At 41.4% G+C, this 13,088-nt stretch overlaps 1 protein-coding gene across 18 annotated transcripts in view; it reads left to right on the top strand.

The window, feature by feature from the left end:
- Positions 1 to 13,088, top strand: part of LOC135101945 (nephrin-like) — a 529,348-nt gene that overhangs the window by 114,527 nt on the left and 401,733 nt on the right. For 2 of the 18 annotated variants that reach the window (XM_064006381.1, XM_064006377.1), the window contains exon 5: positions 164 to 920. The exons of the other annotated variants lie outside the window; for them this stretch is intronic. The gene's annotated coding sequence lies outside the window, so the exon portion shown is untranslated. The remainder of the gene's footprint in view (positions 1 to 163; positions 921 to 13,088) is intronic. 18 annotated transcript variants of the gene reach the window in all.

Below are 13,088 nucleotides of genomic sequence, written 5' to 3'. Positions count from 1 at the left end.
AAAGACCTTACCTCCACATCCTATTTTTTTCCCTACCATTTCTTTTTTTCCTATTTAATTTGAACGAGAGCAAAGCGGTAGATCTTTGGCCTCCCACAACCACCTCACCCTTTTTCCCGCAAGTTCTCGGGGGACATTATATCTGGGTCTTCCTCTCTTCCAGAAACTCGTTATCTTCACGCTTCTCTCGTTCCTAATCCTGGAAGCCGATCTGACTGGCGGCGTGATTGGTGTACTGTTTGAGAAGAAGGAGAGGAAGTAGAGGGGAAGTGGGAAGAAGGGGTTAGGGGAGGAGGGGAAAGAGGAGGAGGAGGAGGAAGATGAAGAGGAGGGAGAGGAGTAACAGGAGAAGGAAGATGAACAAGAAAAAGAAGAGGTGAAGAAGAAAAATGAAGAGAACAGTAATAACAAGAGCATGCACAAGAAAAACAAGAACAATGACAAGAATGACAAGAATAAGAACAAGAGGAAAATAGTGAAAAAAATGTAAACAGAAGAACCTTAATAAAAAAAAACGCAGCAATAATAAGAAAAAAAGTACAGATGGTGAAGAAAGAGAATAAATCAGGCATTTAAAAGACAGATGCGAAGAAGAGGGAGAAACAAACAAATATACGATGAAGAAGTAGAGCCAGAAACAAGGACAGCATCGAATTAACAAAACAACAACAAACTACAACAACGACAACAATAACAACAACAACAACAACAACAAACAAACAAAAACATAAGTGAATAGGAAGGGCGGGCGGGCGTGCCATGAGTTGAGAATCCCTTTCCATTTGACGGTGACAGGAATTACCAAAGATGTTGAATATTGATGGAGCGGCGTTGGCAGGATTAGAGACCTGCGTTGCTGCTACGTGCACTGCTGGCTGGCTGGCTGGCTGCTTTCAACTTCTGGAGGCAAATTCTTGCAGGTGTGTGAGTATATGCATATGTTTTCTTGTTGGGTTCTATGGTGGGAGTAAGAAGTGTTAGTGGTCGTGGTGGTGGTGGTCGTGGTCGTGGTGGTGCTGGTACTAGTGGTTGTAAATCATTCACTGCCAAGAATTAGCCAATATCTTCACTCGCCCTTATCTTTTGGTATTCTCCCTTTCTCCTCTTTATCCGTCTGTCTCTTGTTTCTGTCTGTCTGTCTGTCTCTGTCTGTTCATAGTCTGTCTGTGTCTCTGTCTCAGTTTATATGTCCATCTATTTTTCCGTCTATCTATCTTCCTATTTATTCATATATATATCTGTATTCTGTCCGTTCCCCCCATTCATTTATCGATTTTCTATATCAATGTGATCATCCCCCGCATCTCTCTCTCTCTCTCTCTCTCTCTCTCTCTCTCTCTCTCTCTCTCTCTCTCTCTCTCTCTCTCTCTCTCTCTCTCTCTCTCTCTCTCTCTCTCTCTCTCTCTCTCTCTCTCTCTCTCTCTCTCTCTCTCTCTCTCTCTCTCTCCCCACCTCCGTCCTTGTTGGCCCCACGCCTTCATACAATATTAAGGCACCGGATCCTAACTTTTGCCTGTGAGAGTTTTCATTACAAAGTCTCCGCAGTGGATGCAAGGAGGCAATACGCACCTTAATGAATGCCGCTAGCGTGGAATGATGCAATTAAATCATCACCTCACCAAATATTTATGCAAAGATGGCCGACAGGTGCTGCATGTTGAAGGAGTACAGGGAAGGTATTTATTATTGGAGTAATGGTTAATTTTGTGGTGCTCGTGGTGGTGGCGGTCGTGGTGGTGGTGAAGGTAGGGCAGGGTTGAATTTTTAATTATTTTATATAAGACGAAGGCTCGGGCACATTAATAAGTACAAGAAATGGAAGCATAACAGTGTCTAACGTACGTATTTTAGTGTAGGTTATGTATAGAGTGGAGACGTCTCTATTTTTGAAGAATTTAAGTGTAAAGGGGATCGTCTGTGTTCATGTTTTACGTAAACTGTATGGGAGATTTTTTTTTTTTTTTAGCAATTTTGTCTTGAATTGTAAGCTGAATTTTATCTATTTTGTCTTTAACTGTAAGGCCATTTTATCTCTCTTAATGTAGATTGTAAAGGGAAATGTGTCTATATTTGTGTAGATTGTGATAGGAATTTTTTGTTAATTTCACTTTTAACTGCAATGTGACTGTATCGCCTTGAATATAGACTGCAAAATGAACAATATCTATTTTTTTCGTAAACTGTAAGAGGATTCGTATCTATTTTATCGTACATTGTAGAAAATACTTTATCTCTTCTATCTCAAACCGTGAGAAAAGTTTTGTCCCTTTTGATTGTGAACTGTAAGAGGAAACATATCCGTGTTACATAATCTATTTCATAATGTTGTGCAGAAAGTACTGCCATTCTGTACTCTATATTTTCAGGGCAAGGGGAAACACGTATGTCTTCTTTCTGTTTTATAAAGTTGTGTTGAAAGTGTTTTTTATTCTGCATTCTGCTATTCAGTGCTATTTTATGCCTTTACTTCTGTTTCACTTATTCATGTACTTATTTATGTATTGATCATCTGTTCATTAATTGATTTGTGTATTCATTCATTCATTCACTCATTCATTTGCTATGTAGTGCACAGTGATGTAAGTTTAATTTAATTGCGTGTTTTTTCTCACTTTTGATTATTTTCTTCATGATTCTTTTCCTGTTTATTGATGTTTCCTGTTAATATTAGTTTTTTTTTTTTTTTTTTTTTTTTTTTTTTTTTTTACTCAAATAGTACTTGGTAATGTTTTCCTTTATTTAAGATGTAATATGTTCACCTGACTGTATGATGTATATTTTTTGCTACGTTTATTATTCCAAAGTAATTCTCTCTCTCTCTCTCTCTCTCTCTCTCTCTCTCTCTCTCTCTCTCTCTCTCTCTCTCTCTCTCTCTCTCTCTCTCTCTCTCTCTCTCTCTCTCTCTCTCTCTCTCTCTCTCTCTTTCAGCCGCTGTTACCTTGTCATCTTCATTCATTTTAATATTTATTACTCTGGCCCCCTTCCCTCGTCTCCGCCATTCTTGCCTGCCTCAATCTAGGCTAAGAAAAAAGAATAAGAGGAGATGGAAGGAGAGGAGGAGGTGGAGGAGGAGGAGGGAGGAGGAGGAGAAAATGACAAGGAAAGGAAAGGAAAGGAGAAAAATGAAAATAAAAATAGCAAAAATTTAATTTAGAAAGGAATGTTAGAAGAGACAAAGAATGCAGAACAGGAAGGGGTTAAAATAGAATGCGGAGAGAGAGAGAGAGAGAGAGAGAGAGAGAGAGAGAGAGAGAGAGAGAGAGAGAGAGAGAGAGAGAGAGAGAGAGAGAGAGAGAGAGAGAGACTAAAAACATACCAGGAAAATACAACAATAACTGATAGACACATGCTATAAAAAAATAACAAAAACACCACCACCACCACTACCACCACCACCACCACCTCGTCGACTTCCTTCCCACCATCTCCACTAATGACACAATAAGGAGTCATCAGCACACACTCTCCCTAATCGTCCCGCAGATGGCTTATCTCTCCCTCGTCTGGACACTTGCTATTGGCGTCTTAGCTTGATTGATGGCTCGGAGTTAGTGAAGCGCAGTGCCGAGCGAAGGTGTCGCGGCCAGTTAATAGGGGAAGGAGAGAGGGAAGTTTTGGTATGAAGGGGACGAGGAATAGAACGCACGTAGATGAGAGACCAGGGGAGAGGAAAGGAAGGTACTCGGTAGATAGCAGAGAAGGATGGAAGGAAGGAGAAAGAGAAGGGGAATGAAGTATTGGTGAGAAGGGAATTGTGAAGGTTTGTTGCAGTGAGAGAGAGAGAGAGAGAGAGAGAGAGAGAGAGAGAGAGAGAGAGAGAGAGAGAGAGAGAGAGAGAGAGAGAGAGAGAGAGAGAGAGAGAGAGAGAGAGAGAGAGAGAGAGAGAGAGAGAGATCAGGCAAACAGCTACACACACACACACACACACACACACACACACACACACACACACACACACACACACACACACACACACACACACACACACACACACACACACAGTACTGCCCAACATGGTTATTTCTTTACTTAAACGTTTAAAGAAGATGCGAGTGGAGGGACGAAGCGACTGTGTTCTTTCATACGCGACTCCTTTTTGCTTCATTTGCCTCGACATATATTTTCCCTTCCCTCTCTCCTTCCTTCCTTCTCTCCTTCCTTCTCGTCATTCATTCTTTCATTCATTCATTCATTCGTCCATTCCCTTTCCTCTCTTTAACATTTCATATTTTCCTTAACCGTTTTCATATTTCAAGTATTTTACTACTACTACTACTACTACTACTACTACTACTACTACTACTACTACTACTACTACTACTACTACTACTACTACTACTACTACTACTACTACTACTACTACTACTACTACTACTGAAAGAAAAACAAAAGGAGCAATAATAGTAAGTGGCAACAAAAACAAGTTCTAAGGACTGCTATTTTTCTTGTTCAAAGCCTCAGTCATAGAGGTGGAAAATGCCGAATTTTCCCCTCGATCGCTTGGTTTCCTGTGGAAGATACCGGGAGGAGGAGGAGGAGGAGGAGGAGGTAGAGGAGGAAGTAGAGATAGAGGAGGAGGAAGAAGAGGTGGTGGTGGTGGTGGTGCATGCAGATGCGAACGTCGAACAGAAAATGTTTGAACCATGTCGTTCTCTTGAACAGATATTTGTGTGTGTGTGTGTGTGTGTGTGTGTGTGTGTGTGTGTGTGTGTGTGTGTGTGTGTGTGTGTGTGTAGGTGTTACAGCCCTTTTTATGAATATTAATGTTACGTGTTTTCCAGATAAAATATCCTTATTGAATACATGTTGAAAGACGAGATGTGGGAAAGAAAGGAGAAGAGGGGAAGAGAAACAAGGGTGGAGAGAGAGAGAGAGAGAGAGAGAGAGAGAGAGAGAGAGAGAGAGAGAGAGAGAGAGAGAGAGAGAGAGAGAGAGAGAGAGAGAGAGAGGAGGTAAAAGGAAAGGGAATGATGTGACAGTCTTAGGATCGATCAATTTCTTTACCTGACCTGTTGACCACTTTTATTTTCAAATTTTTTTAAACTTTTTGATTTGTGTGTGTTTCTGGTTTGCTCTTATGTTTCCAAACTTATTCTGGTTATCCGTACTGAAACATTATTCCTATTCATTCTCAATTTTCCTTCACTCTGTAAATTTGCATCGTGTTTCCCATTTTGTGGTTGGCAATTTGTCCAATAGAAGGGAGAGCAACTGAACTTCAGGCGTAATTAACGTACTGTAGGGGAGGAAAATGATCTCTAATACATGCCATTTTCCGCGATGCGAGCTTAACTTTTGCTTGCCACGAGATGTTCAATTGTGGTTATTGTGCAGTTAGTTTATCCGAGGAAACTTTCTCTTGCACTGGATGGCGAAGAACTTTTTTGACTATCTAAATATTAAGGAAAATCACGCGAAGGGATTTAAATGCCAGCCAGGCTCCTGTGGTGATGTGCCAGACCTCCGTATTCACTTCAGTCTCTTATCACGACTATTTTCAGAAGCCACCGAAATTATTAATCTGATTCTTATGGATGTTTTTCTTATTGAAGATGCAGAACCCTTGTTACGTTCGAGATAAGCCATCAAAACACGTAAGAATACTGGCAAGTCTCTATATATGGTAGGAACTAGGCGAGGAAGTTTTGAAAGCGCTGACAAATGCTTTTAATCTGATAGTGTCTTGGGTCGGTCTTAGTGTGTATGTAGAGCACCTGTGGCGGCTTCCTCCTGCGTAGACTTCAGCAGTGAACGTCCGGCTTAGCATAAAAAAAAATCTGAGTTGCTAATCTACGTGAGGAATGAAAAAAATAAAGCAAAAAAGAGACACAGATCATATCAATGGAAAATGTAGGAGTGAAAAGGAAGAAGGAAGTGTGGTATGGAAGTAAATAGTGGGAGCTAGTGAGGAGTAGCGAGAAAAAAGAAAAAAATATAGAGAACATGTCATCTGCAAATATCGGTTGAAAGGAAGAGGAACACGTGATATAGATGTAAACAGTGGAATCTAGTCAGGAGAACCCAAAGAAAAGAAAACGATAGAGGACAAATCAACGAGAAATACAACGATGGAAAGGGAGAAGAAAACGTGGTATGGGAGTAGTCATTGGGATCCAGTGAAAAGGAAAAGGAAGAAGAAAACGAAGTATTGTAGTAGAAAATGGGATCCAGTGAGGGGTAGCGAGAAAGAAGATACGAAATGAAGCAGTGGTGGGGAGAAGGGAGAAACCGTGGCATGAAATTATATAATGTGATCTTGTGAAAAGTATAAGTATCGCATAACTTGAGGGGATACCGAACTGGCAGGCGCATCACTCATCTTGTGGCGGAAAGAGTCAGTATTGTTCGGCTGTTCTTGTGTTCTCTACGTGGCTTCTCTCCTCGCTGCTTACTGCATCCGCAACACTTCCTCAGGCCTGTGAGACATTCATTTGGGGCTCAGTACAGCTTTAACTCATTCCCTCCTGCTCGGCAACGTGTTAGTCTTGCTGTGCGGCCGTGTTGTTTTCATTTGCTTCCTCTTGTTGTTGTTTTTATTTTTATTTTTGTTGTTATTATTATTATTATTATTATTATTATTATTATTATTATTATTATTATTATTATTATTATTATTATTATTTATTTACTACTACTACTACTACTACTACTTTTCCTACTACTACTACTACTACTACTACTACTATGAATATGCGAAATGAGAATATGTCGTGATTAATCATGTGGCACGCTCAGTCTTTCATTATTGATAATATGTAAGCCTAACCTCTCTCTCTCTCTCTCTCTCTCTCTCTCTCTCTCTCTCTCTCTCTCTCTCTCTCTCTCTCTCTCTCTCTCTCTCTCTCTCTCTCTCTCTCTCTCTCTCTCTCTCTCTCTCTCTCTCTCTCTCTCTCTCATTAACATTATTCTTTCTACGCCATTTGCATCTTCGGTAATCCTCCATCCCTTCTTGCGCCCTCTCTTCCATCATCTTCCCCTCATCCTCCTTCCTTTGCTTCATCTTTCTCCTTCCTCTTTCTGCGTTTACTCACTTCGTCATTCTTTTCGTTCTATTATTTTCCTTAATTTTTCTCCTCCTCCTCCTCCTCCTCCTCTTCCTCATAATTACTTCTTTTTTGAAACTGGTAAATGTATGCCTTTCCTTCTCCCGCTGCACAATAATTCCTATTGACTTGTACTCTCATCCCGATTCCATCCATATTACTAATGCAAGAATTAACCACCATTTTTAGTCTTTCATCCCTCTCATTGGAAAACCCTGTTGATATTTTCCTCTTTCCGACGATCTGAAGTGTTTAAGAATAGAGAATGTTGAAAGTAAGCTGACAGACACTTTGGATTCTTCTACTGTTCTGTCTTTCTGGGGGCGGTATCGTGATTGGGTGTCTGGACTTTTTTCTCATTGTTGTGGCCTTGGCTGGACTCCCAAACGTGTAAAAAAAATAAAAATTGCATGAGGGAGAACACGGTAGATATATGTAAGGCAAGTCTTTCTCTCCCCGCTGACCTCTTCCTCTGGCAACATGGGGTCAGGAAGCAGGGAGGTTAGGTACAGTCATTAAAAAAATTCCTTGGATAATTACAACAGTACGCGCCAATATTGCGTTCATGATAGAAGGGCAGAACTGCGTTGGATCACATCTCTGTATTGCTCGGTCAGCTGAGGATTGATATTGCCTTATTTCCTATTATTTACACAAGTCTTTCTGCTCCCCCAGTGTAATGCAACTGTTACTCTCATTTTCTTCTTGATTCCCGCACTTAGTACTGTATTCATTATATCTCTGCTCTCAGCGGCACGGTTATCATGTTATATTTTCTGTCATGTTGCTGTTTTTCTTCGGAATCTTACTATTACATAACTTTCACCCCGGCGCCGCATGACCTGCTGTTGCCGCGGCGTGAAATAATTACACGTAATCAATCAGTCCCCCTCAGGAAGGCGAGGGTGCCGCGCCTCATCATTATCCGCTATTTTCCCGCCTCGCCACACCACCGCGATGCTTCCTCTTCCCTCTCAATAGGTAATCCTTCACGTGCCGGCAAGAGCGAGATTGTCACCACTCTTCATCCTGCCTTACCTTGCTCTCCTTGTAGTGTTTAACTCTTTCCCTTTCTATAAGTGTTTGTTCGCCAGGTTCTCATCCCGTATGTCTGTTTTGACCTTAAAGATTTTATTAACTAATTTACCTATTTACCTAATTCTGTGTTTCCTCGACCAGTTCTTGTCTTTCTGTTTTTCTTTCGTTTATATTTTAATGTTTAGATGATACGTTATTTATTTATCAATTTATATTTTTAATGTTTATATATTACAAATGTTTACATGCTAATACGATGTCAAGAGTGTAGGACATTCATATCCTCTCCTGGCCTGGGAATATTAAATTTCATCCCTGCTCGTTCTTGTAATTATGGAGCTCTTCAGAATGCGTGTCCGAGTAGCGGTGGATGGGGAGGATGCTTTATGCTGTTCTATCCCATTGTCATACTGCTCAGAAGATAGTATTGTACTGTTATCAGGGAATGACGTTATGAATACACCTTACCTTCTTGTATTACTGTATTCTCCTCCTCCTCCTCCTCCTCCTCCTCCTCCTCCTCCTCCTCCTCCTATGTCTTTCCCCTCGAATACACGGTAAGGTTAATTGCTTCCTTTCTCCTGCCTCGTGTTTTAGTCCGAAACGTCTTGGAAGAGAAGATGGGGATGAAAAGGAGGAAGGGAAAAGAGGAGAAGGAGGGAGAAGAGGAGGAGGAGGGAGAAGAGGAGGAGGAGGGAGAAGAGGAGGAGGAGGAGGAGGAGGGAGGAAAAGAAGAAAAAAGGAAGACGAGAAAAGAATAGAATTTAATAAAAAGAAGGATGAGAGAGAGAGAGAGAGAGAGAGAGAGAGAGAGAGAGAGAGAGAGAGAGAGAGAGAGAGAGAGAGAGAGAGAGAGAGAGAGAGAGGAAAATAATTCTCAGCAGGGGTGGAGAGAGAGAAAAAGAATATCAACACATACTCGCACGAATGTAAAGAGAAATGTGTAGGAGAAAAATATGTTAAAGCAAAGTGAAAAGCAGAGATGTAAAAGAATGAAAGGAGAAGAAAAATGCAGCATGAAGAAAAGGACTTAAAGTATGCAATAAATAGAAGGAGAGACAAGGAAAACAAAAAGGGAAAGCGTAAGAGAGAACGTTTAGGGACGGAGGAGAAGATATAGGATCAAGAGGAGGAGGAGGAGGAGGAGGAGGAGGAGGAGGAGGAGGAGGAGGAGGAGGAGGAGGAGGAAAGAGAAAGGAAAGCACACAGGTAAAAGCAGAATGTATAAAAATTCGAAAAAAAAAAATGACAAGAAAACCTTGAGCAAAATTCCAACGATGAGATTTTTTTTTCGTTTTTTGCTCCTGATCAACTGTGGGAAGAAGCAAAAAGAAAAAAAAACATAATAGAAACGAATTAGACAATTATTTAACCTTTCATTTTCACTTTGCCCCCCAAAAAAAAAGAAATTGCTGTGTGTGTGTGTGTGTGTGTGTGTGTGTGTGTGTGTGTGTGTGTGTGTGTGTGTGTGTGTGTGTGTGTGTGTGTGTGTGCGCGCGCGCGCAGTATTAGTCTTCCTTACTAGACGTTCTTGTCATTACGTTCTTTTTCTTTTTCATTCATGCATATTTCCAGCATTCTCTCTCTCTCTCTCTCTCTCTCTCTCTCTCTCTCTCTCTCTCTCTCTCTCTCTCTCTCTCTCTCTCTCTCTCTCTCTCTCTCTCTCTCTCTCTCTCTCTCTCTCTCTCTCTCTCTCTCTCTCTCTCTCTCTCTCTTTTACCCTCAATAACTTTTACATGTCCTCGTCGTATCATTTATTCAAAGGATGAAAGATGAAAGACGAAGACATTATTTAGTCATTAAAACTTTCTTGACACACACACACACACACACACACACACACACACACACACACACACACACACACACACACACACACACACACACACACACACACACACACACACACACACACACACACACACACACACACACACACACACACACACACACACACACACACACACACACACACACACACACACACACACACACACACACACACACACACACACACACACACACTGATATTATAGTAAAAAAAAATATATTGCACGACGGTACTTTTCTCTCAATTAATTTACAAAACGACCGGAATTGCAGCGAGTAGAACAGCTCCACTAAATTATGCAGGCGGGCATGTGCATTTAATTAATAATACCTCGTACACTCCAGTATAATATCGTCGGACGCCCTTTCCTAAATTATCCAGCCTCTTAATTGCAGGTCTTTTTATATAATGTCCCGTGCCCCTCTTTGCTCAAGCCAGCCTTAGGTAATGATGTCTTATTGCTCGGACTAATATTGGCTTACCTTGCGTCTTGTCTTGAGGAAGGAGACGAGGAGGAGGAGGAGGAGGAGGAAGGAGAAGAAGGAGAAGGAGAAGGAGGAGTAGGAGGAATACACTAAATATATGATATCCTTAATGGTCTCTTTCATCAGACATTCGTTGGGCATTCCCGTGGGTATAAATTATGTGCTTAATTAAGAAATGTACATTTGTCATGCATGCAGCAGTACTGTCCTGTCTTGTGGTGGTGTGTGTGTGTGTGTGTGTCCGTCTGTCTGTCTGTCTATCTCTCTGTTTATCTCTCTTTGGTTATGTTTGTCTTTGAACTTGGCTATCTCTCTCTCTCTCTCTCTCTCTCTCTCTCTCTCTCTCTCTCTCTCTCTCTCTCTCTCTCTCTCTCTCTCTCTCTCTCTCTCTCTCTCTCTCTCTCTCTCTCTCTCTCTCTCTCTCTCTCTCTCTCTCTCTCTCTCTCTCTCTCTCTCTCTCTCTCTCTCTCTCTCTCTCTCTCTCTCTCTCTCTCTCTCACATTTAGGATCAAAATACCACGCCACCAGTAACTAACTGACTGACTGACTGCCACTACCTCATTTCGCCAAAACAACAAATCATTTATCACAAAAGGTAATTGCAAACTATTCATTGCGGGAAATACTAGATGAATATAACTGGCTATACCCAATTACCGGGAACAGTGGTGGTGGAGGTGTTGTTGTTGTTATTGTTGTCGTTATCCTTTTTTTTATATTCTTTTTCATCTTCATCTCCTCCTCCTCCTCCTCCTCCTCGCCATCATCGTCACTATCATCATATTAATGGATCTTTTCTTCAGCCTATAAATATCTAATAAGTCGCTCAGCCTGCATCCCCGCCAGTGTCTCGGGGTTGGTTACGCAGAGGCACACAGATCGATTGCCTCTCTCAAGCCTTCCTCCAGTGAATTTTGTATAGTGGAATGGTTGACATCGGCCACGTAATCGACTTCAAGCAGCCATAGAGAGAGAGAGAGAGAGAGAGAGAGAGAGAGAGAGAGAGAGAGAGAGAGAGAGAGAGAGAGAGAGAGAGAGAGAGAGAGAGAGAGAGAATTTTTTTTTGTGTGTATGCCAATTCTTGCATTTAAAAAGTAGTGTCCTTTATAAAGATCATCACTTAATTTTTCACAAGTCCACCTTTAATCTCTCATTCGCTTTGTTTTTATATATTTTTTATTTACGTTTTTTTATTTATTTTTTTTATTCTTGTAGCCTTTGAGGGAGCAAAATGCCACTGTTCTACGTAAAATTTGACAGCAGGGTGACTTGTTGGCTTACGTACCTTACTCGTCATTCGTAACCTTGTGCCGTCTTTTATTGTATCTTATCAAATATACTTACCTTACTTTGTGTCAGTCTTTTCGTCAGTTGTAGTCACTTTTGTCTTGTTCGTAATTTTTCCCCTCTTACAGTCTCATTTTCTTTGCTGTTCCCTTTCCCTTTTCTCTTTGGTTCTCGTCCTTCCTTTCTTTTCCACTCAGAAGTTAACTATCTTTATTGTTTTGTCTTTCTCTGTATTCATACGTAGACTCCTCCTCCTCCTCCTCCTGTATAATTCAGAGGGACACGCCGGCCAGGCCACTCCTTACCATTTGGTCTCCGTCGTTAACATTTTAATCCATGCAAGAATCATTTCACCAGAGCCTTGCCAGTCATGCATTGTCTAGATTGGTTTTCTTCTTTATCTTTGTTGCTGCCTCTCCACCCCGGCCACTGGTGTGATGTACTTCTTGTTTGTCTGCCCTTCACTGTCTTTCCTTCCGAGTCTCTCTCTCTCTCTCTCTCTCTCTCTCTCTCTCTCTCTCTCTCTCTCTCTCTCTCTCTCTCTCTCTCTCTCTCTCTCTCTCTCTCTCTCTCTCTCTCTCTCTCTCTCTCTCTCTCTCTCTCTCTCTCTCTCTCTCTCTCTCTCTCTCTCTCTCTCTCTCTCTCTCTCTCTCTCTCTCTCTCTCTCATTTATTTTCAGACGCTGTTTTCTTCATCGTTACAGGACCACTTCAGTTATTTCCTCTTGAGTCGCACTATCTTTGTTAACAACGCCGACATGAAATATAGGACTTGTTGAAGGCGCCTCGTTGATAAAGAAAAAGATAAACGAAATGCGTTCCTCGTGTGCAGTCCGGCAGTGTACCTACAAGCGCCAGTGTACCTACAAGCGCCTCGCCACCTTACTTATCCGGTGCAGAGGTGACATGATGCACCTCTAGGCACACACAGGTAATTGGTGCAGGAGAATGAGGTGTTGAACCGTGACTACAAAGGCGATGATAACGTGGCGGTAATGAATTCCACACACGCTGTTAATGCAATGAGCCGGAAAGTCATTATTTAAGGAGTATCGTGAACATTAACGGTGCTATTCTCAACATTTTTTTCTTCTTGGTATATGAAACCTTACACGAAAGATAAACTTTTTTGTACTGCAAAATGGTTCTCTCTGCTTCCTCAACAGAAAGTAATCCTATCTTTTTTTTTTTTTTTTTTTTTTTTTTTTTTTTTGTGTGTGTGTGTGTGTGTGTGTGTGTGTGTGTGTGTGTGTGTGTGTGTGTGTGTGTGATGTTTGGTTGTTCCCTGTGTCACGACGCACAGAGGGCCCGTCATTTACCCACAGCAGAACATGAAACGATTCATAGGCAGCCAGTTGTAATATGTTGATTTCCTGTTTCATGAACATTCTCGTTGGCAACAGTA

Source organism: Scylla paramamosain, chromosome 7, assembly GCF_035594125.1.
Source record: "Scylla paramamosain isolate STU-SP2022 chromosome 7, ASM3559412v1, whole genome shotgun sequence".
In the NCBI taxonomy this organism is placed as follows: domain Eukaryota; kingdom Metazoa; phylum Arthropoda; class Malacostraca; order Decapoda; family Portunidae; genus Scylla; species Scylla paramamosain.
This window is presented reverse-complemented; position numbering and strand designations above follow the sequence as displayed.